General features: G+C 43.1%; 1 protein-coding gene across 2 annotated transcripts in view; it reads right to left on the reverse strand.

Moving 5' to 3' along the window:
• Positions 1 to 27,702, reverse strand: part of LOC144829207 (aromatic-L-amino-acid decarboxylase-like) — a 626,175-nt gene that overhangs the window by 589,085 nt on the left and 9,388 nt on the right. Inside the window, exon 1 of one of the 2 annotated variants that reach the window (XM_078688110.1) lies at positions 4,530 to 4,675. The exons of the other annotated variant lie outside the window; for it this stretch is intronic. The gene's annotated coding sequence lies outside the window, so the exon portion shown is untranslated. Of the gene's footprint in view, positions 1 to 4,529; positions 4,676 to 27,702 lie in introns of those variants that run through there. 2 annotated transcript variants of the gene reach the window in all.

Raw genomic sequence — 27,702 nt, forward strand, 5'->3', positions numbered from 1 at the left:
CAGGATATACTTATTACTCATGCCCACATAGAAAATACGTAAGGCTAGATTATTTTTTTGTCCCCACTTCTCTAATAGAAAATGCACAGAATAAGAAGCTACCTAAGGTCCTTTCGGATCATGACCCTCTGGTATTGGATATAGAAATCCCGGGGTATATAAAAGCTGCCGTAAAATGGACCTTCTATAGGAAAGTATTAGTAACTAATGGTTTTATTGATCATATTAGGGGCTAGACTACCCAGTTTTTTTAATGTCAATAGGTATAGTACTTCAAGGGAAAAGTATAGGATGCTTTTGAAGCAGGGCTTGGGGGGAGGTAATTAGCTTTGTAGGGTTCCACAGGAAAAAACAGCGAGAGTAAATATGTGCACTTATGCAGGAGCTAAGTTGGTATGACATTTAGGAAAAAGAGGGGCCCCTTTATACCCAAAAGGAATAGGGCATTTACTCAGTGAGAAGGAAAAGATCCCTATGGGTAAATTGTATTACAGAGTAGAATCTATTTCATGTATCACACATACCTATACATTCTTTCTCATTATCCACATATACCGAGATTGGGCAATATATAATAGGGAAAACAACTACAACACTTTATGTAAAAAAAGTATATCACATATATTTATTATTTGTTTGCATACAAAGTTTCACATTAAAAAGCCCAACTATCTATACATTTAATAACACAGAAATTCATAAAAACACAATACATTAAAAGATTGATCACAGTAATCATGAAAACATATGAAGAGTGAAACAACCAAAAAGCTAGACTGAAAAAATTGGTCTTAACAAGCTACACCTCCGTCATAACGTCATATCAAAGGCAAGGAGATATGCAATTTATAATTAGCTTTTTTTTGCCAATGCCCAATGAACGGATCGTGTATCAAGATGTAGCATCGACGCGTTTCGATGGGAATTTGCCTTATAAATCCATCTTTATCAAGACCCGTATTATATACACTCTGTCTAATGTTAAGCGTTTTTATGCAGTCACCTGCTTCAATCAGCGAGACTTCCCTGGTTGCACCCTTTTATCGTCTGTGCGTTGAGGCAATCAATAAACTCCAAGACTTGATGGAGGCGCCTCTGCATTAAAACTTGCAACTTAATGTGGCGGGAATCACGGTTAGCATAATCCGATCTTATTTGAGAGATGATTTTGTCTTGTTTAGAGAATCTATCTTTAGCCAGAAAATGCTCGTAGTGCGCTGGCAACCTTATTTCTTAATTAATCACTCTCAAGCACTTAGTGGTTTCCTGGAGTGGACTCAAATTGACTCGAGGGTGAGGATTGCCGGTTGGAGCAGCCCGCGACTGCGGATATGTGACCCTAATTATAAAAGGGCCTGAAAGAAAGTACTCCACTCCAAGAAACCACTAAGTGCTTGAGAGTGATTAATTAAGAAATAAGGCTGCCAGCGCACTTCAGGGCAACATATGTCATTAATATTATTGGATGCACAAAAAGCGTTCGACCAAGTGGAGTGGGTATATCTTTGGCAGAACTTGAGGTTAAATGGCTATGGACAATGCATTTTAACTGTCCTTAGAGCCATTTACGTTCAATCACATGCGAAAATACAACTGATGGGGCAGGAGTCGGGGAAGGTCAAGATCACTAGGGGTACAAGGCAGGGCTGCCCTTGTTCCCCTATCCTCTTCGCACTATATATAGACCCGCTTATTAGAGCAATATTAAACGATCAGATAATCAAGCCGGTAGTGGTCAGGGGTTATAGCACTAAGGCTTTAGCTTACGCTACTGACATTGCTTTTGTCACCCCTGACCCTCAGGCGGCAATGGGAAGGATTGAAAATGTGGCCCGGGAGTTTGGGAAGCAATCAGGGTATGGGCTAAATGCCGATAAAACTAAAATTGTTTGCTCTAAGTAAGTTACCTGGCAGGACTCTAGGAGGACGGAGGTAGCCACGTACCCAGGGATTTCTGTCGCAGCAGACGTCGGGACAATCTGGAATATTAATGCAGGTCCCCTCATCAGGAAAATAGGGACTGACTTAAAGAGAAGGGTTAACCTGCATTTATCTATTATCGGAAGGTTGAATGTTGTAAAAATGACAATGTTCCCTAAAATGTTATATATGATACGCTGTATACCAATGGAACCACCTAATCTTTTCTTTAAAAAAATTGAGGGGATCTTCTCGCAGTTTATCTGGGGATACAAGAAAGTCAGGAGATCTCAGAAACTAATGACCCTACCACAAAACTGAGGTGGAATGGCTGTCCCAAATATTTTGTACTACTACTGGGCTATCATGCTTCAGCAGATGACCATTTTATCTAGACCTAAGCTAAGAACAACAGCTCCTGATATGGAGCTGCCACCCTCCATCTTTGAATTAGCTCTGGGTGACTTAGCACCAGGGCTTTTACTCAGACAGTTGGAGGAAAGCTACTACAATAAAACTCGCTTCAAACCCCTCAGAGCTGCTTGGAATGTTTGGCAGAAATCTAGCAAATTGTTAAAAATTCCAAAAATCCATCGCTACCTGCAATTATGGCGTTCATCAATCTTTTTAGCTTCCCTTTAGGATAAAAGTGGTAGCAAGTGGGAGCAGGCGGGAATTAACTGTCGGAGACATTGTGAATTCAAACGGAATCATGTCATTTGTAGAGATCCAGGAACGATTCGGGATAGACCCCCGATGCTTTTTTAAGTACATACAGATTAGGGAGGCAATTAAATCCCCTGCCACACAACTTATTAACAAGTCACATTTTCCACTTTTAGACACCTTAGTTCATAAACAGCCCCAAGTGAAGGAAATATAAGCAATGATGATGTAAGCTAGTGTTGACGACATAGTTAAAATGGAAAGAGGATGGGCAGTCAAACTGGGAAATCAAGATGTGGATTCATGTAGATCCTTAGACCTGTCTAAGAAGGTTTTTTTATCTGCCAACCTCAAGGCTCAACATTTTAAAACAATTTTTAGATTATACTTTACACCAGCTAAACTTAGGGTATGTGGAAAATACGCAGTCCTATGGAGCTCCATAGGACTGCGTATTTGGCGGTCGATTAGAATGAATTAAGTGCCCACATTGCCTAGAAGATACACTGTAGGAGCCTTATTATGGCAGACCATGAACATAGTTGGTGAAATACATCACTTCTTGACACTAAGGAGGTGAATTTGAAACCTCAGTTTGACTCTTGGATCCAGAGAACGACATATCATTGTCAGAACTTACTGCAAACTAGTGGAATTGCTCTCGCTACATGATTTCTTGTGCACTCACGTAAAAAGGAATGAATTTTATTCCATGATCCTAGTGATGTTATACGGCTTTGGATGCCCTGAAGAAGTTCTGGTTTCAGAACGAAACGCGTTGGCTGTGAACACTTAAATAAAGAAAAGAATACACACCCTGAAGGAAGGAATCGGATCAATTGGACGAATTTTCTTCCTCTTTCTTTCTTTGATTTACATATATTCATGTACACTCATGAAATTATATATTGAGGTGGTGCAACTTTAATGCAGGTGTCATAACATTGTTTTACCCTGGTTTAGGGTGGTGCTCTTGGACAGTGAGCATTGTTAAAGATTTGCACACAAAAAGTATACTGTATCGATTTATTGGCAAAAAAATTCTGCGTTTAGGGTGCCTGATGAAGAGTTGATCCACTGTCTGGTTCTGTGCATTCAACACTTTCAAAAGTTACCATCCGCCACTGCTGATCATAGCAGATGTGCCACATCAGAGAATGCATTCAAGAGCTTTCTGAACATCCACCTTTTCAGGGAGATATGATGACCGCCCGTCCCTCTTCTGTTTACTCATCTTAGCTGTGTCTTGCTATCACCTTACTAGCGGACGCTCCCTTTTGGAGAAGCTGTTTTGCGCTTTGTTAATTACAGTGCATTCACTCATTCATTGGCACAGGACACAGAACTTAAACAGGTCTCTATAATTAACTTCCAGTAGCATTACCATGTTTTTCGCTATGAGGCGCTATAAAAACGTAGGCGCTCTCATTACTATTACTCACAGTTGCCAAAAGCACTTTTTTTGCAATCAAAAAGGTTAATGAGAATAACTATCGATAGGGATCCGCGGATACCAACATACCTTCACTACCAAAAACTCGACTGTTTCACGTTTGCAGGCACCATCCGGTTTAATTTTACTAATATTAAACTCTAGGCGTTTGTATCTGCCACAGTTACAGGTGGCCTGTGTGATCGTCCGAACACATTTTTTGTTTGATCTTAGACAGCTGGTTTATCAGATTGAAATCAATAATTTGACAATGAAACTTTTTGGCTGCTACGGTTCGTGGCCTGGTGAGCCTGACCTGATGCAATTATGTTCTTTCAGTCCTGTCCCTAAACATTACTTTGTTGAACAATATTAGAGACTCCAATTTCCCAACCACAGACAAGGAAAGGGTGTGTGATGTTGGACATTTCCTTCTGGGAAACCCTTGATTTCCACCAATCCCAGTAGCCGAGAGGGCCCCAGTCCAGTACCATTCATCGGATAAACTCACGTGTCTGCCTCTCAGGAGCTCCGCGTGCAGGTTGGTCCCCTGGCGGAGGGGTTGCTGGAGCAGCGCAGAGTGTGAAACCTCCAGCGACAGCGTCAACAACAGACCTTCCTGATAGCGAGGCCATTGGAGTTTGAACTCTACCACAGCGTCAGCGCTGGAGGAGGGTGAAATACCAATGGCGGGAGAAATGCGAAGGACTGGAGAAGGGAGGCTGAGTGGCTTGCAGATAAGGGGCGATCGAAGGAAACGAAGGTTTTAGTAGAGGACACGGTTCTGAAAGGGAAACTGATAGCAAGCAGACCAAAGTACGTGAATATCTGTCTCTAGCAGATCAGGTGCGCGTGGCGACATTGCTCAGCTGTTGTTTGGGACTGTTTTAAAACTTAACAGAAGAGACACCCTTCTGTTGCCGGTGATAAGCCTCTGGAGCAGATGCCGGATTTTAAGAGATTAGATTTTAACAGGGGAGAAACAGAATCTGATAAAGTGGAACATTGCTGAAATATAGAAACACAACTCAGTGGCATCGATCTGGAATTATGTCTCAAGCCCGGGTGTAACAAATCATGAAAGACAAAAGCAACCGTTAAATTGGATTAACCTGCGGTGACAAAACATGGCCTTTGGAGCCTAGCACTCATAAACACTGAGGGACGGTAGTCAAAGATGCCCTGGAACTTAAGGGAGAAATCAGTAAGGTCCATATTTATGAAGTTTGTGGCGCAGGGCAGCGCAGGAAGTCACCTCGCTGCATTACCCTGCATCACAGGGAATGGACAGGAATGTGCCTTGTTTATCCAATAATGCGCATTTCTGTCCTTTCCCCCTGCGCTGATGCCTTTTTGGCAGCATGGTGTCTGGGTTGTAGGCAGGATTACTTTTGAGCAGGAAGGGACACCTTCCTGCACAAAAACGATTCTGAGAGGCTTTCTCCTCTTTCTACAGGTGCTGCAGAATGCATCACCCGTAGAAAGAAGTAAGGAGCAGAAATAAAGATATTTCTCCTCGTATTTTTTGGCACATTCTCAGGTTTACCAGGTTTGTTACATCAGGAAATGCATTACAAACCATGGGAGCTGCATTGAACACCCAAGCAACACCGATTGAGCGCCTCTCTCTTGCACTCAGGTATGCGACACAGCAATTTGTGCTGCATTGCATTACTCCAGATTTTTTAAACCATTGAATGCCATGCAAAGTGGCTTTGTATGGCTTTAAAAATCTGACTTGGAGGTTTGCCTCACAAATGTATCACATTGCACGGTGCAAGCATGACTCAATCCTCTATTAACTATGCCCCTAACTTTCCCAACAATTTTGCACCAGAATTAATTAGCATATTTGCTGATATAACAGGAAGAGAATATGGATAACCTTTGACATCCATTACATCACAGAAAGAGAAATCAGATAAAGAGTAAAATAGTTCCAAAGCAAATGAACAATTCATACAGAAAAAACAAATGTACATAAAAAGGGAAACATTACCTAAAATTCTGCAGACCTTGTGATTTATAAAATGCAGAAAGGGTATAATCCTAGAAATCAATTTTTTTTTTGTATGACATTTTTATTGTGTTTTCCACATAGAAAAATACAGAACTGGCTTGTCACCATCAAGCAGTGTCCCTGCGCCCCCCACCCCACATCCCCTCCATGTCCGTCAGATTGCAATGTCCCATCATCATAGTTCAAATGTTCCTTCATAGCAGTATATCCCGTAATTCCACCCATCATCTCGACTTCGTACAGCATGTCCTCCCACAACAGGCCAACATATACATGCTCGGGTCCCCTCAGAAACCTCTGTCTAAACCATGATAGTGTCTCCATTTACTCCATACTCTACGGAATTTCTTCGGGCACCCTCTTGCTTTGTATGTGACCCTTTCAGCCGCCATGTGCATGTCTAGACCCCTCCTCCACTCCCCCAGCTGGGGTGTATCAGGCGCCCCCATTTCCTAGCTAAGTCTCATTTGGCCACTACTAAGGCTAACACTAGGAAGATTAGCAGTGGACGGGCCAAGTCTACATCATTAGTCATTCCCAAGAGGATGAGCTTCGGGTCTAATGGAATGTCTATCTCTAGTACTTCACTCAATTCAGCGGTAATCGCAACCCAATACGCCTGAATATTTGGGCAGGACCAGATTATATGTAGGAAACCCCCGCTATCATGTCCGCAGCACAGACAGCTAGGATCAGAGACTCTCCTCATTTTATAGAGCCGTATTTTATCATAATATGCCCTGTAGAGGACCTTGAACTGGATCAGGCATAGGCGTGACTTGATTGCCACTTCCCTAGGGTGCATCAGAACCACCCCCCAGTCTACATCATCCATCACCCCTACTTCTTGTTCCCATGCGACTCGAAGACCCTCCAGTTTATCCGGTTTATTATTCATGATCGTCTTGTAGGTCAGGGATATAGCCTTTTCGGGGATCCTTTTCTGCAATAAGCGGCCCTTTAGTGGTGCGTATTCGGGGAGCGGCTCTTTTAGTGCTACTTCTGCCCGCCATGCATGTCTCAATTGTAAGTATTTAAAAAACTGGGAGCGGTGTAGTCCAAATTCAGCCTGTAAGGAGGTAAAGGGTTTTAATTCTCCATTTTTGGCTACATCCCCCAGAGTGGAAAAGCCGATGGCGTCCCATCCCCTGAACCCCTTCAGCTTGCCAAGTTCTTTGAGCCAGGAGCACTCCCACAGCGGGGTCTGTTTTGTAGGTCTATGTGCCCACCCAGTGATATTCGAGACTCTGTTCCATGCCCTCAGCGTGATTTTAGTAGCCAGTAATAATCTGGCCTGACCCTTCCCACCATATATGTAGTGGAGGCATGAAAGTGTACCCATGGTGTACCTTTCTAGGGCATATGTGGGATGTGTGGCGGGTGCGTGTATCCAGTCATTAATGGGGGTTAAGTGCTCTGCCCAGTAGTAAGCTTCAAGGTCCGGAAGGGAAATCCCTCCGTCATATTGGTGTCGCTGCAATGTTGCTAGTGCCACTCTAGGGTGCTTTCCCAACCATAGGTAGGACCGGAGCTCTGCCTGTATGTCCCGAAAAGTCTTAGGTGGCACTGGGGAATATTCATTTTGAAAGGCGTAGAGGAATTTTGGGAGTGAGATCATTTTGAACATAGCTGCCCTTCCAAGTACTGTCAAGGGGAGCGTTTGCCACCTACAGGCATCAAGTTTGAAGTCACTTATAACACGGTTAACATTTCGTTCATATGAGACTGTGCTGTCAGTTGTGACAAATATCCCTAAGTACTGAAATCCGTCGTCGGTAGCCTCTGTGGCAAATGGGGCCAGTCTTTACGTCCTCGGGGGTCATAGAGCGTCGATTTGGGCCAGTTGATCTGGTATCCTGACCTAGCGCCATATCTTGCCGACTCGTCGAACAGCGCCGGTACTGTGCTTTTCGGTTGCGTGACATATAGCAGAACATCATCGGCATATAAGGATAGTTTCTCGTCCTGTACATCCGCCTGTCCCACCCGGAACCCCGTGATCCTCTCGTTTTGTCGTACCGTGCAGGCCATCACCTCGATAGTCAAGGCAAAGAGCAGGGGCGATAGGGGACACCCTTGGCGAGTTCCCCGCTGGATGGGAAAGGCCCTTGACATTGTCTCGTTAACCCTTACACGGGCACTAGGGCCTGCGTAGAGTATACTAATTTTGCGCCTGTATTTGGGTCCAAAGCCCATTTGTTCTAGCACTCCCTCCAAGAAGGGCCAATGGACAGCATCAAACGCCTTTTCTGCGTCTAATGACAAGAACCAATGTGGCTCTGTTCTGCCTTCCACCTCACGAAGCCAATTATGTGTTCTTCGCAGGTTGTACCTAGTTGCCCTTTCCGGGATGAACCCCGACTGGTCCATATAGATCAACCCCGGAATGACCCTTCTCATACGAAGAGCCAGTATCGTGGCATAGATCTTCGCTACCACGTTCAGCAATGAGATGGGGCGATAGGATGCGCAATCCTCCGCCGGCTTCCCTGACTTATGAATTGGGACAATCGTGGCCTGCCTGATGTCCGGCGGGAACTGTCCCTCCTCCTCAACCTCCCGGAAGAGGCCCTGTAAGTGTCGGGTCAGGAGGTCAGCTATCTTCTTGAAAAACTCCGCCCGGAATCCATTGGGGCCCGGGGCTTTTCCCACTCGGAGTTTAGTCAGCGCCACCCTAACTTCTTCCTCAGTGACATCAGACTCTAGATCCATTCGGTCAGTTTCTTCAAGAGTCGGGAGGTTGATGGCTGTCATGTATTGCAATGCCTCCAGTTAAGATCCCAAATCATGGGCCTTGTATAGGGTTTCATAATAGTCGGCAAATGCTTCAGCTATCTTGTCGTCGGTACATACCCAGCCGACATGACCCACCTGCAGTCTGTCGACCCAACGTTCATCTCTCTCTTTCCTGCTAAGCCATGCCAAAATTTTGCCAACCTCAAGCTCCAAATGTTGATCGTGAAACACTGGTTAACATAGACTATGGAAAGAAACTGAAGGTGAAGATATACGCTGACCAACGTAGGCACGCGAGACCCGCGGATATCCAAGAAGGAGACTGGGTGATGGTCCCGTGCGATCGAAGGACAAAGCAGACAGCCGCTACCTCACACATCCCTTAAAAGTCAGTCGCCGGAAAGGAACTATGATTACAGCAGAAGGCAATAACAAGCGGATCACCCGAAATATTTCGCACTTTAAGAAGTGCAAACCCCAGGGACGGCATGAAAGTCAATACTGGGAGTCCTCCACTGACTCAGAAAGTCGAAGCAGAAGCAGTGACCACAGTCATTCCAGTCCGACAAGACGGGACTATCCCATACATCACCGAATCAGGACACCAGAACAAGCTGATCGACCCAGACGGCAAACCAGACGGCCGGAGCGTCTCATTGAAGTGATCTAAGGCACAGTAAGACTTTGTACAAAAGGGGGAGCTGTCATGACGTGACTGCCTGACCCCTGTCTGCGACGGGACAGGCAGGAGAGGAAGGGGCGTGGGGAGGAAAGGAAGTGAAGGAAGAACAGTTAGTTATGAGGTGGACACGAAAGAATAAAGACGTGTTTCCTACCACCATCACGGCTCATGTGTTTTCCTTTGGGGGAGCGCGACAGCCGCTGCCTCCAATCCTAGTGCTGCTCGCAATGATTGGTTACTGTAGTTTCCTGCAGCCTGCCTGCCTAGAGAAGACCTACGTGAGGAGGAGGACGTTGCATCAGGAAGGTAAGTGGGATTTTTTTTTAACTTGTTTTTTTACTTCTATTTTTGCAACCCCCATCCACCCAGTCACCACTGCTTGACCACTGCTCTTCTTTCTCCTAATGGTGGCTGTCATAGTTCTCTCCCAAGCTAACATTTTTCCACTCCCTTACTTTTTTCACTGCTCTCTCCTACTGCTGCACTCACTTCCCTGCTCACTCTCACTCAATGTTGCTCTCTTCTTGCTTTATCGTTTCCACCTTTTCCTTTTTCAAAGAACTTTGCGCCCTCCTTGAGACTGATGTATGTATTATATTTACTGTATGACGCATGATGTCGCAAGGAATGACATACATCAGTATTACTGACGTATCTATTGGCGCAAAAGTGACGTATTGTTGGGGTGTGTCTGAAAACAGATGCAACTCCAGCAAGGCAAGCACCATGTGAAAGGGCCTGCATCAGGCCTGCGTCTGGTGTGATGCAGGCGTAAGATATTGACGCAGTAGTGTCCTAGAAGTGGCACAGTGAAATCTGTTAGATGCGGGGGCACGCTCACCCTGCATACATTATACCTGATGCAGGTATAATGTAGCGTATGTGTTTACAAAAGACGCATCTGCATAGATGCGTCACTTTGATGATAGGGTGCAACATGGCGCATTTCTTACGCCTCCGGTGCATCATAAAAAGTGATGCACCGGCAACACACAAGTTTTGCAAGGGCTCATAAATTAGCTCCTTTGTGTTCAAGCCTGTGTGTTCATCTCTCTTTCTCCTCATAACTTCTGCCCCAAGTATCAAATATATACATTTTATACATACAAGTGATTGGTGCTACCTATCGAAATTTGTGTCTCTCCTTTAAAAGCATACAAGTGTCCCACCCAGGAACTCGATTATTGCTTGCGCCAAAAGAATCAAGATTTTTGCCATTGTTCCTTTCCACTTTAAACAAAAGAAGGTATTTAAGGGCATTTGATCTGTTCATGATTCTTTGGAATCCTGAGATTGAGGGAGCTGAGTGGAAGTCTATGCGACTTATCTGACTCAAGGACCTGTAGTATAGATTTAAAGAACTGCCTGCTGCCTCTTGAAGTATGTGTATCAGACTCAAGGGAGCTCTACTTACTGCTGCGACAGACACTTGTCTTTGTCAAGGGACCTATAGTAAGAGTTTGAAGTATTGGAGCTTTCACCTTGAAAGTGGCGATTGCAGCTTTGCAAGGGCATACAAATGTGTTCTTGAAAAACAGCAAGTCCTATTGGCTTTGCTCATACTGTTTTTAACATCGGAGGTGGGATTCCATAGATTACAGGAGTGCCAGTGAATATTTGCACTGACATTTCGCTGAACCAATTTATGCAAAAAGTTATTTCCTACTCATCACTCAGTGGCAATGTCTCTTTTGCAAAATGTCACCAACTCCAGCCCAATTTGTGTGATGCACAAATGTTGTGGGAGAGGGCAGCAGTTGAGTGCAATCTTTTCCCTCGGTCAAGTTTTTCTAAGGCTGAAAAACTGAACACAGTGCAAAGGTCTATCTTGCACAAAATGCCCAGTGCTTCCATAGTGCACACTGCAAAGTCAGACGTTCCAATGACTTTCCTGACATCATCTCTTAAAAGATTTGCAAATTCCCCGCTGTGTCTATCTCGACAAAATGTAACAGAAAAGCTCTTTATTATCTTACATGCATTTCCGGCTTCATATTTGTCGTTGTGATAACACTGTGCAAGAGCCTGATAGAGCAGATATAAATTTTTCAAAGTTCAAATTCAAGTTCATAATTCAATTTTACATTGCTGTCTATTTAAGAAAAATAATGTTTTAGGAGGATCATAGAAGAAAATTTAACCTGTTTACAAACAAAAATGTGACCGCATCCTGATCATCAATCAATCAATCAATAAGGGGGTTTTAGAGCACGCTACTCACTAGTGAGGGTCTCAAGGCGCTGTGGGGGATGTGGGAGGTTGGACTACTCTCTAGTCAAGGGTCTTGGAACAACTGCGTGATGACAATTCAGAGACGTTTTTAAGTTGTCACCATCAACCTACTTCTTCTCTTCTACAAACATACAGCAACGCAAATAATATTTGCACCAGTATGTGTTATTTGCGACCAGTTAAAATATGAGCTCCAATAAAAGGCAAACAATGTACGCAAATGGTATCTGCTTCTTTTTAATGCACGTGATTAAGCAAGCCTTGCATGCCCAATTATTAGCATGTACGACCTGATGGTAGCGAGCAGCATTTAAAATCTTTGATCTCCTAAAGGACATCATAGCTGTTTGGAGCTATGTAGAGCACGTATACTGAAGCTGCAATTACTCTGTAAGGGTGACCTAATGTAGCACGCCTTCAGTGATAACAGTAGGCATCTGAGGAGAACAGTTACTCAGTGGCGTAGCTAGGAGGTGCGGTCCGCTCTGGGCGTTAGTTTCTAGGGAGTGGCGGCAAGCCACGAGCGCAAGTTAAGTTTTGTTTTATTTTTATGGTTATTCTCCCACTTTGGAATTTGGTGCTGCTAAACAAACCCCCACGCTCATTGTCGTCTGTCGCCCGCAGCCACCCCGCTTGGTGTGGTCGTTCTTCAGCACCCCATCCCCCTTCCTTACCAGCACAGGGCTGCGGCACAGTGAGGTATCGCCCGGACATCAAAAGCCCTAGCTACGCCACAGCAGAATTGGCAAAGTCAATAGGTCCAGCTTTGCCAATTCTGACATGCTTACTAAATTGTAATTGTAATTGTATTTATATAGCACTTACTAACCCTGATGAGGCGTCAAAGCACTTTTTTGACGAGTAACATGCTGTTCCGGAATCCAAAGAATCTAAGTGGTGAATTAGTATAGGGAAATATGTGTATCTCTCAGTGTCAAATTCAATAGCAGTGGCCAACCATCTTCTATAATTCCATATTGCCATCATGTTGCGATTAGACATATCTTTACAGCCATCCTGAAAGCACAGAAAATATTTTTCGGCATTTTGGAACAATATCTTGTACAAAACCAAGATGGCTGTAACATTGCATCATGCAGCATGGCTGCCATCATGGAAGGATGAAAATACACTTCCAAGATAGCCACTGCTTTATGTCATGCTGTGTCACACAATATGGCAGCCACCTTGGAAGCATATAAATAACACTTCAGATATGGTTGCCACCTCACGCCACACCATGTTGCACCATCTTGCATCAAGCAATCAGTTGACCAGCTTGGAAGTATAAAAAATACACTTACAAGGAGACTGTCAGACACTATTTGCTTCGCTAATGTCAGCACAATTTTGAAAGCATCCAGCATTGGCAAAACCAGTAGCGATGGGTGGCTGAGGCATGAGAGAAAAATAGGGGAGGGAAGAGAGGGTGTGAGACACGGCCGCTGCAGTGCGCGATGTCTGACGAAGTGGAAAAAGATGACTGGGGTGCACAGAGAAAAAGATGGGGGCTTGGTGAAGTGACGGGAAGAGGCCAAATGTGCACTCAATCAGGTAAGGAGAAGGCTAAAGAGAGAGTGAGAAAGAGAAAGGAGCAGGCCATTCACTCCCTGAAAGTGCTAATTCACAAATATGCTCCAGAGGTGGGACGAATACAAGAATAGGGAGCAAGGCCATTGAAATAGGAACAAAAACAGGAAATAGATAAAGAAGCCATCCCATAATGTGCAAACATGAAGCTCACTCTAGGAGTATTCATTGCAGTGCTGTCTGTGCAGAAACGACACCTCAAAAATAGCTGGACTCTGTTGCTGATTGGAATGTTTCATTTGAGCAGCGCAGAGGGTAGGGATGATTCAGAAGTGAGCTCCAACTTGGAATTCCCTGGCCTGTGACAGCTTTGGAATCGTTGAATAGTTTTATTCCCCTCGAACACCGAGACAATTCAGAGCCGTTCCGAAAATCGTACAAATGACACTGCTCTCTTAGTTCAGTGTAAAACTAGCTGTGCTCTGCCTTAGCAGTGAACCACAAAGTTTGATTACCTAACAGATATAACAAGTCATCATTCAGCATGCTAGGGGAAATCATTAGTAGAGGTATATGCAAATGGAGCCAGCATACATCATGTGTCCTAGGTATAACATAACTCCTCAAACAGCATCAAACTTCCTTCTTAAACCAGTGCTTTGGCATAAAATGGAACTGTGATTGACAAAATACTTTGTGATCGCAATCAATTTACTTAGAACTGGAGTCTGGATTACTGCAGAGCTTAAGGTTGTAAATTGCAGCCTGATTATTGCCTCCTGAGAACAAAAGTCACAGGTGTCTCTTGTTAGTCCTGCAAACTTTGTGAAGTGCAACCTCTTCTTCTAACTCACTGTTGTTTGGTTGAAGGTCGGTAAAGTTTCTGAGAGATCAATTTGCGAAGATTTTAAAGGGGGTGAGTAACATGAGGGTGGGCTTGGTCTATTTGATGACTGATTGATCAGCTCCATGATCTACCTCTTTACTGTTTCCGAGGGAGCTACATCTTTTCAGATAATCATGTGTTACAGGTTACATTCTGATTATTTTGAGCCAACCTTACAACTCTATCAATTAAAGACTAGGTTCATATTCCACATTAATTACCTATTATGTACTAGTAAAATATTCCTAAAGGGCGTAATTCTCTCTCCTTCCACTTACGGGTCTGCTGCTCTTTCAGCATTACTCTTGAAATCTGGGAGCAGGCGTCAGATTAGGTTGCCAGGCAGTGGAGGCTGGCACGTATCAGAAGTGGCTGGGTGGGAGGTGGGGGGGTGAAGTAGTGTACAAAAAGAAAAAACTTTACGTTCTTGCCGCTTCCTCGCCACGTCTCTCCTCCGTAGTCCCTCGCTCTGATTGGAACAGGAAACACACCCAGGCTCCCCTAAGCCAATCACAATGCTGCAGTGCAGTGTTGTGATTGGTCTGATCGCTGAGGTTCGGCACTCAGAAAATCAGCGCATCTCACCTTTCTGTGAAATCCTATTCACTATTCACAGAACTTTGATGACGATCCTTATACATTATTCTATTTCTTCATTTAATTACAGCCAGCCCAGATAAATGACATATGAGTGGAACTCCTTGCCTTCTAATGGTGACCTCTGTCAAACTGCAACTCCCCTAGTCAATTCTTTGTCCTGCTTAGAGAAACTATCACCATGGCTGAAGTCTACATGTAATCCACCTCTGGATGACTTGACTATTCATCCATAACTATAGACTGATATCATGTATTTGGTAAGGAAGAGAAGTCTGTGTACTCCCATGACCATGATCTGCAGAATTGTTCTGGATTGCACGTGGGCCTCGGCCTCTGTACAACCCCTGCCACATTGCCACTTGTTAGAAATGATAACATGGACATTTAGCTCAGTCATCCTTCTTTTTATTTCTCTAGTTTGGGTTCCTTTCAGTGTCTGGAGAGGAAATATGCTCAGTTGATGCCTCGTGTGTAGAAATCATAGAAATGTGTATCTTACAGTCACAATACTTACTTTTCAATGTGGGTATGTGGAAGAGGTAGTCTACTAAAAGGTCTTGAAGATGTGATTATAGAGTGCAGGGCCCATATTATAGAAGTGCCCTGGGGGCGCAAAGGGCGTTTGCGGCTGCTTTGTGCACCTCTGGGGCACTTTAGTATTATAGAAGGAGCGGCAGACACTTGTGAGGCCCCTTTCGTAATACAGATAGTGCTGGTGCACATGTAGCACCAGCACTATCTCAAGAGGGCGTTCTCTCATTTGCATGGGGGCGTGGCCCCATACAAATGGGGGAATCTCAATGCCTCTGCACCCTTGCCGTATTATGGATTCGGACACAAAGGTAAAGAAGCTCTCAGGAGGCACACTGACAGAGTGGAAAGAAAAGGTGGTGCACTGTCAGTACCCGTCCTTGATGGCAGCTGTCTGGAAGGGGTCATGGGGGTCCCATTGACCCCCCGAGGCTTAACCTTTCAGGCGGTGCAGTCACTCACTGCATCCGCCTGCAAGATGATCTCTCTCCTCTCTTTAAAGTGGAGGCAGATACCTCCTGCACACTGAAACAGGAAGCGGCTGCTTCAAAGCGGCTCCGTATTTCACTTGAATGTACGTCCTTCAGGGCAGCACAGGTTTGCTGCTGCCCTGAGGGCAGCACATTCAACCTAATAGGATGCACTTTCCCTGTTTGCACACAGCAAACCTGTTTGAAGGTGCGCTGTGGTGCAAACAGGGCCCCTGATATATATAAGGCATGAGTAGAAGCATGTGTTGAGTGCTGTACCTTCTAAAACAACAGATAGGTTGGTACATAGCTATGTAAACGGAACACCCTCCAGGTGCTTAGGTTGCACTCACCTAATACAGGTAATGAACCCTCAATTTTCTCTATTATACCTTAGTTGTGCATCTTGGTCTGGCTCACAGGCTCCTTTCATTTCATATTGAATGGTATCTTGTCTTATTGTACACTGCCTGTTAACAGACTCAATATGAATGTTCGCTTATTGGTCTGTCAGCTTATTTGTGCCTTTAAAATGGAAGCAGATTCTTCTAGGTTCCTCCCAAAACCATTCTCGTTATATTATGTACAAATTGCACAAATCCAAGTTACGGCTGGCAAGAGCTTCTGTCCCTAAGGGGCAAATCTATTAATATTGTATGCTAGGTTTTTTCATCACCAGTGCAAAATGTTTATTTGGGATTTACTTTCCAGTAAAAAACTTTATTTGTGCTGGAAAATAGCCCTAAAGCAATGCAAAGTAGCATTTTCTCTGCTTTGTGTTGCTTTTCATCAAGTCGGAATACCATGGGTGTTACATGGACATTCCCCTGGAACCACCCATGGGTTTTGACTCAAAGTCCTATCTACTAACATTTGTAGAGAGGGCTTTGTGCCAAAACATGGCAATAGTGATCATTTAAAACAACATTGTTTTCCTCCAAACCTTTTAATATGTGCTGCACTATACAGCAAACATGCAAAGTGGGAAACGTTTTAACCCATTCGCTGCGGTGGCAATTCCGCTGCAGCGCTAGGGGGTGTGGGGGGCGCGGCGCTCTCATGCTCGTGGCGGAACCGCTCCGTCACGAGCCTCGGGTGCGCTGTGCTGATAACGGAGCGGTTCCGTCACAGCCCCGCCCGCTCAACAGAACGTCCAGCGCAGGCGCGGGATCCACGCCGCGCAGGCGCGCCGAGTGGGCCGTGACAGAACCGCTCCGTCATCAGCACAGCGCGTCCGTGCCTGGTGACGGAGCGGTTCCATTACCAGCATGGGAGGTGTTAAAGTTTGTCCAAGTGTAGTATTTTGTAATTAAACTGTGCCCTTTCACCATAAAACTCTTGCTAGACATAAGGTAGATACCTTTCCACCAAATGTGCATGCAGCTAGGCACAGAATAACCCAAGAGCACCTTCTCTTAGCTGCATTGCATGACTACTTTGTAAATCCACCCCAAAGTCTATTGACAATAGTGTTAATTGTACCACTGGACACCCTATGCATGAAAATCCACAGCAGGGACCAAGTAACTGCACCGTCAGATACCTAGATATTTACATTAGTGGCCCGTGGTGGGAGTGCTGCTGGCTGCTGACGTGGGGCAGGGGAGGAGCAGGGTAGAGGGTAGTAAACCTCGGATTATGGCAGATTAGAGGTAAGTAAACATATAAATAAAACGAATTTCATTGCGCGCGCTGCATCGTCAAATGCGATGCAGAACGTGCAACGGAATTTGTTTTATTTATTTATCTGTTTATTTAGGAGTTTCTGGGTGGTGTCGGCACCCATCCTTCTCTGCTCTGGGTGCTGTGCGTGCTATGGACAAACCTGATAAACAGCAGTATTTGTATGTCCCTGTTCCCACTGCCACAAATAATCAGGTGCCCGCATAGACCAGCATAAGAAAACCAGGGTGGACTGGGTCAGTCCTGGCAGTCATAGCTCTGCCATCTTCCTCTCTCCTCCTGCCTCAGCACTTCAAAACGTATAGGAGACACAAGGGCGTGGGGAGGAAAGCAGGTTGAAGGAGTCTTGATGGTGCAATCACAACTCATTACAATTCTATGCCCCCTCCCAAATCGATGTGAAAAGACATGCTCAGAATGTGGCTCAATCTCACGATTTTCTTACAAATAATTAGATATATGGGCTCAAACCTGTTATTTCACGTTTGACAGAAGTGTGCTGGCGTACTCCCAAGCCATGTATTCAAGCCTCAGTGTAACTGACTCCACATCAAGGCATTTTACAGGTCGGAAAAATTATTGGGGAACCAGAACTGCCTTTCACTCATTAACAGTAATCCACAACTATATTATTAGTGGACGCGTACTCACTGCTGTTCAAAATTCGATTTGTCAAGAGTACATTTAACAACAACACACAACGAGAGCATTGAACATTTTTTTATTGACCATCTTTCATCATGCTTTAGCCTAATGCTGCAGTGCTTTCATGAGAAGCATATGACCGGTTTAGATAAGGTGTCCGCGACCTGTTGCATACAATTTTGCTTTCACGGCTCGCCCGGTTTAGGAATCTGACAATACAGCAAGATAGTTAATAGTTAATGGCAAAAGCAGCACACTCAACGTAGTTTAGAGAACAAGCATTGGCAAATATAAGCGTTGTGGCTTTAATGTGCTAACACATGGAAACAGCACTTTGTGTGCCTGTGTTTGAATGCATTTGCACATTAAATACAGACCAGCGAGTTTTACCAATGCACGTTTCCATGTTGTAAAAGGTAAAAACAAGGATGTGTCAAAAGTTTATAGAAAATAGCACAAGAGATAAATGACATTGGTTTATTATTTATTATTAGATGCTAAACTTCAGCATATTTCTAAATTAGAAGAGCCTGAATCTGAATGTAGGGTATGGGGTGTCTGCGGTCTAGTGGTTAAATCATCTCTTTTGAACCTCAAAATCTGGGTTTTAATTGCAGATTCAACATATGGCCAAAAATGGGATGGTTTCTGGCCGATCGCTTAGGCTGCCTATATGTGCCAAATGTAAAGATGCACAGTAATATGTGCACAAACTCTACTTGTTATACACGATCAGCTACAGCACATTGATGTACTTTGCTCCCATGACCCTATATAGATTTGTGCTGCATAAACACCAACACATACATACAAGTTTTATTATGAATACCAAAAGCCTTTTCAGGTGCAAATTTGAGAACGTTTGCATTATCAGTGAATTGTGATGTAAACGGCAATCTTGAATAGACTACTTGGTAGAACACTAGTCCTTGGTGGTAAATAATGTTTAAATAACAAGACAGGTGCAATCTTGAAAAAAACGAGGCCTACATAAATTCACATTTTGCCTGAGGAAATGTTACAGGGGTATGGAAGCAGACAACACCTTCAAAAGTTAAAGGAAGAGAGTTGGGCTGTATTCTTCCTGTTTAAGAAAGTCAAAGATGGTACTACCTGATCAAATCCGTAACTAAGTTCTCAAACTAACACAGTATGGAAGGATATTATTACTCCTAATTATAATGTATGTTTATCATCACTGTGTGTGCAATCATGTCGGGGTAATAGGTGCACCAAAGGTGACTGTTATGTTATGTTGATTTGCAAAGCGCACTCACCACCTGTGAGGGTATCCAGGCGCTTGAGCTGGTGTGTCGGTGTTTGCTCCCCGCAGAGTTATTCGGAGAGCCAGGTCTTCAGCTTCTTGCGGTTGTCATGAAGCGAAGAAGAGGCTCTGATGTGTTGTGGGTGGTTGTTGCATGTTTTGGGTGCCATGTAGGTTAACGAGATTGATTGCAATCATCATCAAATTGTTCAATGTTTGCAATCAATAAAGCAAAGTAGATGCAGTCTTTTATAAAAAAAAAACATCTGCAGTCTTTTGAAAAATGCACGTGTGAGTCACTCTTGCCTCAGGTCAGTGTGCTTTACTTACATGGGGTGGCCAGCAGGATTCACCACAGCTGCAACTACTGCATCCTGAAAATATTTATAAATATTTCATCATCTACAACCTGGAGAAAGGGTTGTGTTTGGAACTACATTCATTAGTGTATGGTCAGGAGACATATTGAAGTTTATTCCAGTCCATAAACACACTAAAGGTATCACCTGGGATGAAAAGATTTCCAGTTTGGGGTACCCTTCATATTAGGGGTTCCTTAAACTCATTGTAAAGAAGAAAAATTACAGGAAAACCTTTAGGAAAACAAAGTAACCAGCATTAGCAAATTAGCGTACGTGCTAGATAATAGTTGAACAAGTTTGTGTTGCCACCAGCTGCCCCAGCAATCACACCATGAAGCAACTTCTTAGGCTACAACAATATGGAAGCTGGAAGAAGAACCCTATTCGACTGCATATGGTCAACTTTACAGATGACGATTTTTCCTGCTATTTAGTAGAATCGGGAAGCATTTTTTTGGATGTCGATACCATTTTATAGTGTCTCACCATTGTAAATAAGGTTTATAATTATGTGCCACACAATGTACAAGGTGTAATCTTATCTACAGCTGTACATCTTCTGTTTCTCGGTAAAATGGCTACTTACTTAAATAAGGTACTATTCGATATTTTTCAGCATAAAGAAAATGATGGGGAAATACAGAAAAAAAAACTAACCATAAAAACCTTAAATTAGGTCATAAATACTTGTTAATGCGAGAGTGTTTAAATTAATGTCCATAACCAAAACGCCACAGAGGTTCGAATTTAGATTCTTGCAATATTAGAAAGGTTGCTCTTATTTCTAAACCAGATTTTTCATGCGGAACTACCAGATAAAAGCGAGGTAAGCAATCAACGCCAGTGACCAGAGTGCAGGGTGTTTTCAGGCTTCTAGTGCTCTTGTCATCCCTCCCCCGACGCCTCGTGATTAATACGATTATTGTAATCCTCTGTAGTGAAATGCAAGGTAAGTAGCTTGCATTCCCTAACCTGTGTCTTACATGCAGTGGCTCAAGGTCCCAGTGAAAGTGGAGCGAGCTCTACATCAGCCATGAAAGAGGGCTTTCCACCAGCATGGTCTCGTCAGGGGGGCCGACAGGCAGCTGGCTCCTCCAGGGTCAGGAAAGCAGCCATACTTTGAAGGGAAATGCAGTGCTGACAACTTAAAGCCATTGTCAATTGAAGACGAGTTCATGTGTATTGACTGTTGACAGCAGGGTTTTGCAGGAACTTAAAAGCACAGGTGAAAAAGGAGTAACATTATTGAGTGACAATATTCTGTGTTGCTGTAAAAGCGACCTATTTATGCAGTTGACATAGCACAAACTCGGCCCAAGGGCATTGTGGCGCTTTACATGAGAACCAGTTAGATTATACAAGGTCAGATATTTTTTTTAGGTACACAGAAACTAACTGATCTATCCGGAATCACAGGATTTTGAGCAGACCCTGGGACTCGAACGTTGATCTCAACCCCAAAGAGAGCAGCTCTGACTGGAACACCAGGCCCTCTGCTGCACACAGCAAAGTTTTCAAATCTCTAAACCAAATAACAAACGAACAAATAAAAACAAAGGGGATTATTTATGAGCCCCTTTCAACAGTTTTACGCCACTCGTGCATCATTTTCTTGACATACTGATGGCTTAAATAATGCGCCAAGTTGCACCCTATTTACAAGGTGACGCATCTAGGCAGGTATAATGTATGCAGGGTGGGCATTTACCACGCAACAAAGCCTCATAGGAATAGCGCAGTGAAATATATCAGATTTTACGGCACCATTTCTAGGACGCTACTGCGTGAAAACCGTACACCTGCCTCAAAAAAGGCGTAAGGGTGATGCAGTGCTATGTGTATAAGTCTGCCTCATGCATTGCTGGAGTTGCGTCATTCTTGTGACACAACTCCAGCAATGTTTGACTTTTGCTCCAACAGATACGGCAGGATTTCTGATGTATCTGTCATTCATTGCGACATGGAGCGCCGTACATTAAATACGGCGCATCCATCGTGTCTGAAGGAGGGCGCAGTGAAAACTGTTGCATCACTGTTTTGTCGCATCGATGCAACAGTTTTCATAAATGAGGCCCAAAGCATATCAAATACAGCTACTGTGAAGAAGTTGATGGATTTCTATACCATGCTAACGTTTAAACCAGGCTTGCAAAGTGCCCATATTCAGTATGGTGAATGCAATGGCATAGTTGTTTGAGGACCATCAGTTTGTACAAGTTTCAATTGACTGCTTCCAACCTCTAACTTGTTTTTTAAAAAAAGTTATATACAAATAAACCGTTGTTTGTGGCACAAAAGGTATTTGTGCTTTAGCTGCTACTATAAAGCCATAATGTGAGAAAGCCATCTATCAGCTATACGGCGGTTCAACTAACATTTTCAAGTCTTCTCGTTGAATAGTTTGATTCATGAATTCACCGTTACATTATGTTTTTCATGATTGGTTAGCCAGCTGTTGTTTTCTTGGCCCCCACTGCTTTGTCACTCTCCAACTGGTGCAAATAGAGTTCTAGATGCCCAATTTGTAGCACAGCCTCTTACATTTTGATGCACTTTGTAAGACGATTTCTTGTGCACCTCGTTCTCAAACAACTTAAATAACCCTTTACTTTATTGTGGGCAAATTATCCTGCAAGAAATGTGTTTGTGGAAAAATATTACTCAAAAGCTTTGTTATTGCCTGTGGTCGACATTTTGCGAAAGTGGCAAACGTTGCAACTTTGTGATGCTCGATTGCTCAAAGCATAGGTGTTCTATGTAGCAAAACAAAATATTATATTGCTGTCCTCAGTGGTGTCTCTAGAAGGGGGGCTGATTGGGTTTTATTTGTCTTGGCCCTTCCTTGTGCCCCAACACAGCAACTACTAAATGTACTAGAAGGCAGAAAAAACAGACGCTGCACCTTGCCAAACATATTAATTTTTCCAACTACATTTCACTTCAAAACAGTGCTGTTTGCTTACAATGTTTAAATTTGACTTTGCATGTATGTGTACATATATATGAATAAGTATATAGATCTATACACATATGCGTACAAAGTCATATTTTAACATATAACATTTTTGGTACGCATAATTGTGTGTGTGTGAGCCTGTGTGTATACATATGTATATATTTATAGATATATAAACTTCAACAAAATGATCAGCACCTGTTCTCTTACAAAAATAGTTGTACAACCCAAGGAATATAAATCAAATAATGCACAGACTCCCGTCAAATTTTTTAGAGAAAATCTTTCTTCTTAGTCCTTTATTCATATTGAACACTGACTTGAAGCTAGCGTTGGAGCTCACACACTATACACTAGAGTCTCCCCCACACTGATAGGGAGGCCCACATATCTCCTGGTACACATCCTCAAAAACAACGCTTTCAAAACAATTGATCAAAACACAATTCTAAAAATTGTAACAGATTTGAAACCCTCAAACCGCTTCATCGATCCACTTCCCCCCAACCTCTTCAATGAAATCAAATGTCTATACTCTCAGTCTGGACTAAGATTGTAAGTGCATCACTACTACAGGGCAAAATCACTGACTGTCAAAAATCGGGTCAGGTCACCCCCATCCTAAATAAACCAATGGCTGCTCCAACCAACCTTAACAACTTTCGCCCCATTTCCAACATTCCAACTCTGGTAAAGCTTTTTGAAAAAGGTGTCCACGTCCAACTCTGTAAACCCATTGAGCAATTCAGTCTTTTCGACCAATTCTAATCAGGCTTCCCCTCCAAGCATATCACTGAATCGGTACTGACATATATAGTGGATGATGCTGTAAAAATGTTGGATCAAAAATAATCATGCCTATTGATCCTCTTGGACCTATCCTCATCATTTGATATGGTTAAGCATTACTACTTCTAGATTTACCGAGAATCTCAGAGCCCCACCTAAATTGGTTCACCTAATTTCTTGAAAATAGAATGCAAAAAGTCAAAGTAAGGTAAATCAGTCCCTCTCTAAGATTGCTCCAGTCAAACTTGGGGTCCCACAAGGCTCCTCACTATCTCACCCACTATATTTAACTTGTTCTTAGAGCCACTAACAGAAATACAATATCATTTAGCTTCCACTATCATATGTAGTTTGATGATATCCAGCTGTACCTGAAAGTCTCCTCCCCAAAGACATCTGATTCCGCAATCCTATTCTTCAAAATACCCAAAATTGACTGTCATGCAACCACTTCAAACTTAACACTCTAAACATGGAATTCCTCCAAATTGCCCCACCCAATTATTTGCACAATGTTAATGAATGGATGAAGCAACTAACAGCATTCAATTGCACACCACAAAATATTGATTCACCAAGATCACTGGGAATAACTCTCGGCAAAACACCAACAATACCCAGCTCATGCTCTACCTCACCAAAGAACCCAACATCACCAGGCACAACTTCCAAGAAGTGATGAAAGCCGTCGGAACCTGGATGAAGCAGAGCTGCCTGAAACTCAACTCCGAGAAAACAGAAGTCCTCATCCTTGGCTCCACCCCCTCCATGTGGGACAACACCTTGTGGCCCCCACCCTCGGAAACCCCCCACACAGCTGGACCACTCACAAAACCTCATCATTATACTTGACTCATCGTTCATTTTGAACCACCAGATCAACGCCGTATCGTAAGCCTGCTTCAATACCCTCCACGTACCCCAAACAACTTTCAGATGGATCCTACCTGAATCCAGAAAAATGGTCACGCCCTCATCAGTAGCAGACTGCACTAAGGCAGTGGTCTCTCTGCCGGATTCAACAATAAACTACTTTGCAAACTCCAGACTGTACTGAACGCTACATTCAGACTGATCCTAGAACTCCCCCGTCACAACCATATCACCCAACACCTCAGAGATCTCCACTGGCTCCCAATTGAAAGAAGAATAACCTTCAAGCTCCTCATTCATGCAAACATGACTCCACAACATCGGACCAGCATACCTTAACAACCGCCTCTCCTTCCACCCACCCGAGACTTCTCCCATCAGCTGACATCTCTCTGACCATTGTCCCACACATCTACAAGACCAGAATGGGATTAAAGTGCTTCTCCTACCCCACAGCCAAGGCCTGGAACAACCTCTCCCTCCACTCCTCTAGTTCAGGAAGGAACTTAAGACCTGGACCTTGGGATGACCCCAGCACTCAACGGAGCCGTCCCACCTCGTCCTAGTGCCTTGAGAGGGAAACAACCTTTACAACGCAACTTTTACAACGAACTACCATTACAACGAAACTTTTACAACGCAAAAACTTTTACAACGCATACCATTACAACGCAAGATTTTACAACGCAGGTACCTTTACAACACATACCATTACAACGTAAGTATTGGTAAGTATATAATTATTTTTAAAATATTATATGTTTGGGTTTTTGGGTAAAGGGGTATTTTTAGGGTTCAGGGTCAGTTTTCAGTTTTTGGGTAAAGGGGTATTTTTAGGGTTCAGGGTCAGTTTTCAGTTTTTGGGTAAAGGGGTATTTTTAGGGTTCAGGGTCAGTTTTCAGTTTTTGGGTAAAGGAGTATTTTTAGGGTTCAGGGTCAGTTTTCAGTTTTTGGGTAAAGGGGTATTTTTAGGGTTCAGGGTCAGTTTTCAGTTTTTGGGTAAAGGGGTATTTTTAGGGTTCAGGGTCAGTTTTCAGTTTTTGGGTAAAGGGGTATTTTTAGGGTTTAGGGGCAGTTTTCAGTTTTTGGGTAAAGGGGTATTTTTAGGGTTCAGGGTCAGTTTTCAGTTTTTGAGTAAAGGGGTATTTTTGGGGTTCAGGGTCAGTTTTGGGTTTTTGGGGTAAAGGGGTATTTTTAGGGTTCAGGGTTAGTTTTGGGTTTTTGGGGTAAAGGGGTATTTTTAGGGTTCAGGGTCAGTTTGGGATTTTTGGGGTACAGGGTTAATTTGTAAAAATAAAATAAAATTATATTTAAATTAAATTAATTATGTAAAATTAAATTAAATTTAATTATATTTTAATAATTTAAATTAATTTATATTAAAAAAAATATTATATACTTACCAATATTTACGTTGTAATGGTATGCGTTGCAAAGGTATTTGCGTTGTAAAATCTTGCGTTGTAATGGTATGCGTTGTAAAAGTTTTTGCGGTGTAAAAAATTCGTTGTAATGATAGGCGTTGTAAAAGTATGCGTTGTAACGTCATACATCCGCCTTGAGATGCTCATGGGTGAGTAGTTGCGCGGTACCAACCCTGATTGATTGATTGATTAACAAAAACCTTAATGCAGAAGCACATTCGTGCCACCACTAAAGGTGCAAACCTCCAAATGAACATATTAAGAGAACAACAATTCTTCCTCCCTCATAATGACTTCAAGTCTGCAGTGCAAGCCCTAGTGATTCCCGGATTGGAATATGGAAGTGCAACACTCTCAGACTTGCCCAGAACCACAACAGCCCCTTTAAGGGCCTCCCTATACTTGTCAACAAGCCTCATTACCTGATCAAACAGAAACAATCCAATCCCCCCTGACTTGAAATCCCTGAACTGGTTCCCCAGTGAGGCAAGATTTCAATTGAAAATTGCATGCATGACTCACAAAGCTCTACACTTCAATACCACCCCAAGTTATCTCGCTAGAAGCTTGAACTTTCTCGAGGCTCAAGATCCTCTACAAATTCCAGCACCCTTATGCTAAAACCACAGAGATTCTTCAGGAAGAAAACCTCCAATAGAGTTTTCTCTGAAATTGCCCTTCAAATGTGGAATTCTATTCCCCCTGAAAAAAGAATGATCCCTTCCACTACATCTTTCAAGAAAGTAGTCAAACTTTTATTAATGAACACATTTCTAGAACAGATCTTCAGAATTTAGTTTTACAAGCAAACTGATCTGATATCCGCAAGGGTAACATTCATACTATATAAAACTTTTCAAATAAATAAATATAATATACACCAAATTTCAGTCATATATTTGGTGTTTTTCTTCCCTCGAATATTCTGTAGCATTAAATTATGCTACAGTAACCTGCTTACCTGCTCTCTTCCACTTAGTGAGGGCATTGCTGCCCCTAAACTCCTGGGCCTGAAGTATCCAAAGATTTTACATTTGTAAAGTCAGAGATTCACAAAATTACAGGTTTTGCGACTGCCAAATATGGTGTTGTAGTATATCATCTCTAAATTTCGATTTGAAAATGTTTTTCATGTCACATTATACAGTTTGCGAACCATAACTAATCACAAGGAAATTGGGTGTGAATGGTTCGCTATGGAATGTATCATTTGTAAGCAGGAGCAATGTGGCCACAAACCATTGGTTGAATACTGACAGCTGCGCAGTTCCAACTTGTGAATGGGGACTGTAGGTCCTGAGGGAAGCAGATAGTGGGTCAGATGAACACTGCCTGCTTCCCTAATGCCATTCACAATATATCACATCTATTTTTAAATCAGTCTCTGTCCCTTCTAATGGAAGGGGCAACATTAAAAAAAAGGTTGTCATAGTGTGAATGCAAATGCAGGGATGGGGACCTGCTTTCACTTTGCAGACCTCCATTTATGCATTTACAGTCAATAAAGAAGGAGTTTCAAGAAGGATCTTGCCTCGCTATCTTTAATGGGGCATGATTTGTAAATTCTACCAAATAGTAATTTTGCTCTGCAACTGATATGTACACCTGTCGCTGTGTTAAATGAATATTGGGTCGCAAGGCAGTGCAAACACACCAACTGCTTTGCATACTCAAATTTTGTCTATCTGACTCCATTTCACTTAATACCACAGTGCTTGATATATAACAGAGCTTGGGGCATATTTATGACATTAGCGGTGCAGGGCATTGTAACAAATAACCTGGTTGTGCTGCCTTGTATTACTGGGAAAAAGCAGGAATGCACTGTATTTATCCAATACAGTGCATTCCTGTCCTTTCCCCTTGCACTGGTGCTCTTTTGGCAGCCTAGTTGCAAAGTAGGTACCCTTGCACCATGGTGTAAGGGTGGCTTTGTTGTAGGCAGGATTGTTTTTGTACAGCTTTTTCCTCTTTCTATGTGTGCAGCAGAATGTCAGTGAA

The sequence above is a fragment of the Lissotriton helveticus genome, chromosome 4_1 (assembly GCF_964261635.1).
Source record: "Lissotriton helveticus chromosome 4_1, aLisHel1.1, whole genome shotgun sequence".
Taxonomy (NCBI): domain Eukaryota; kingdom Metazoa; phylum Chordata; class Amphibia; order Caudata; family Salamandridae; genus Lissotriton; species Lissotriton helveticus.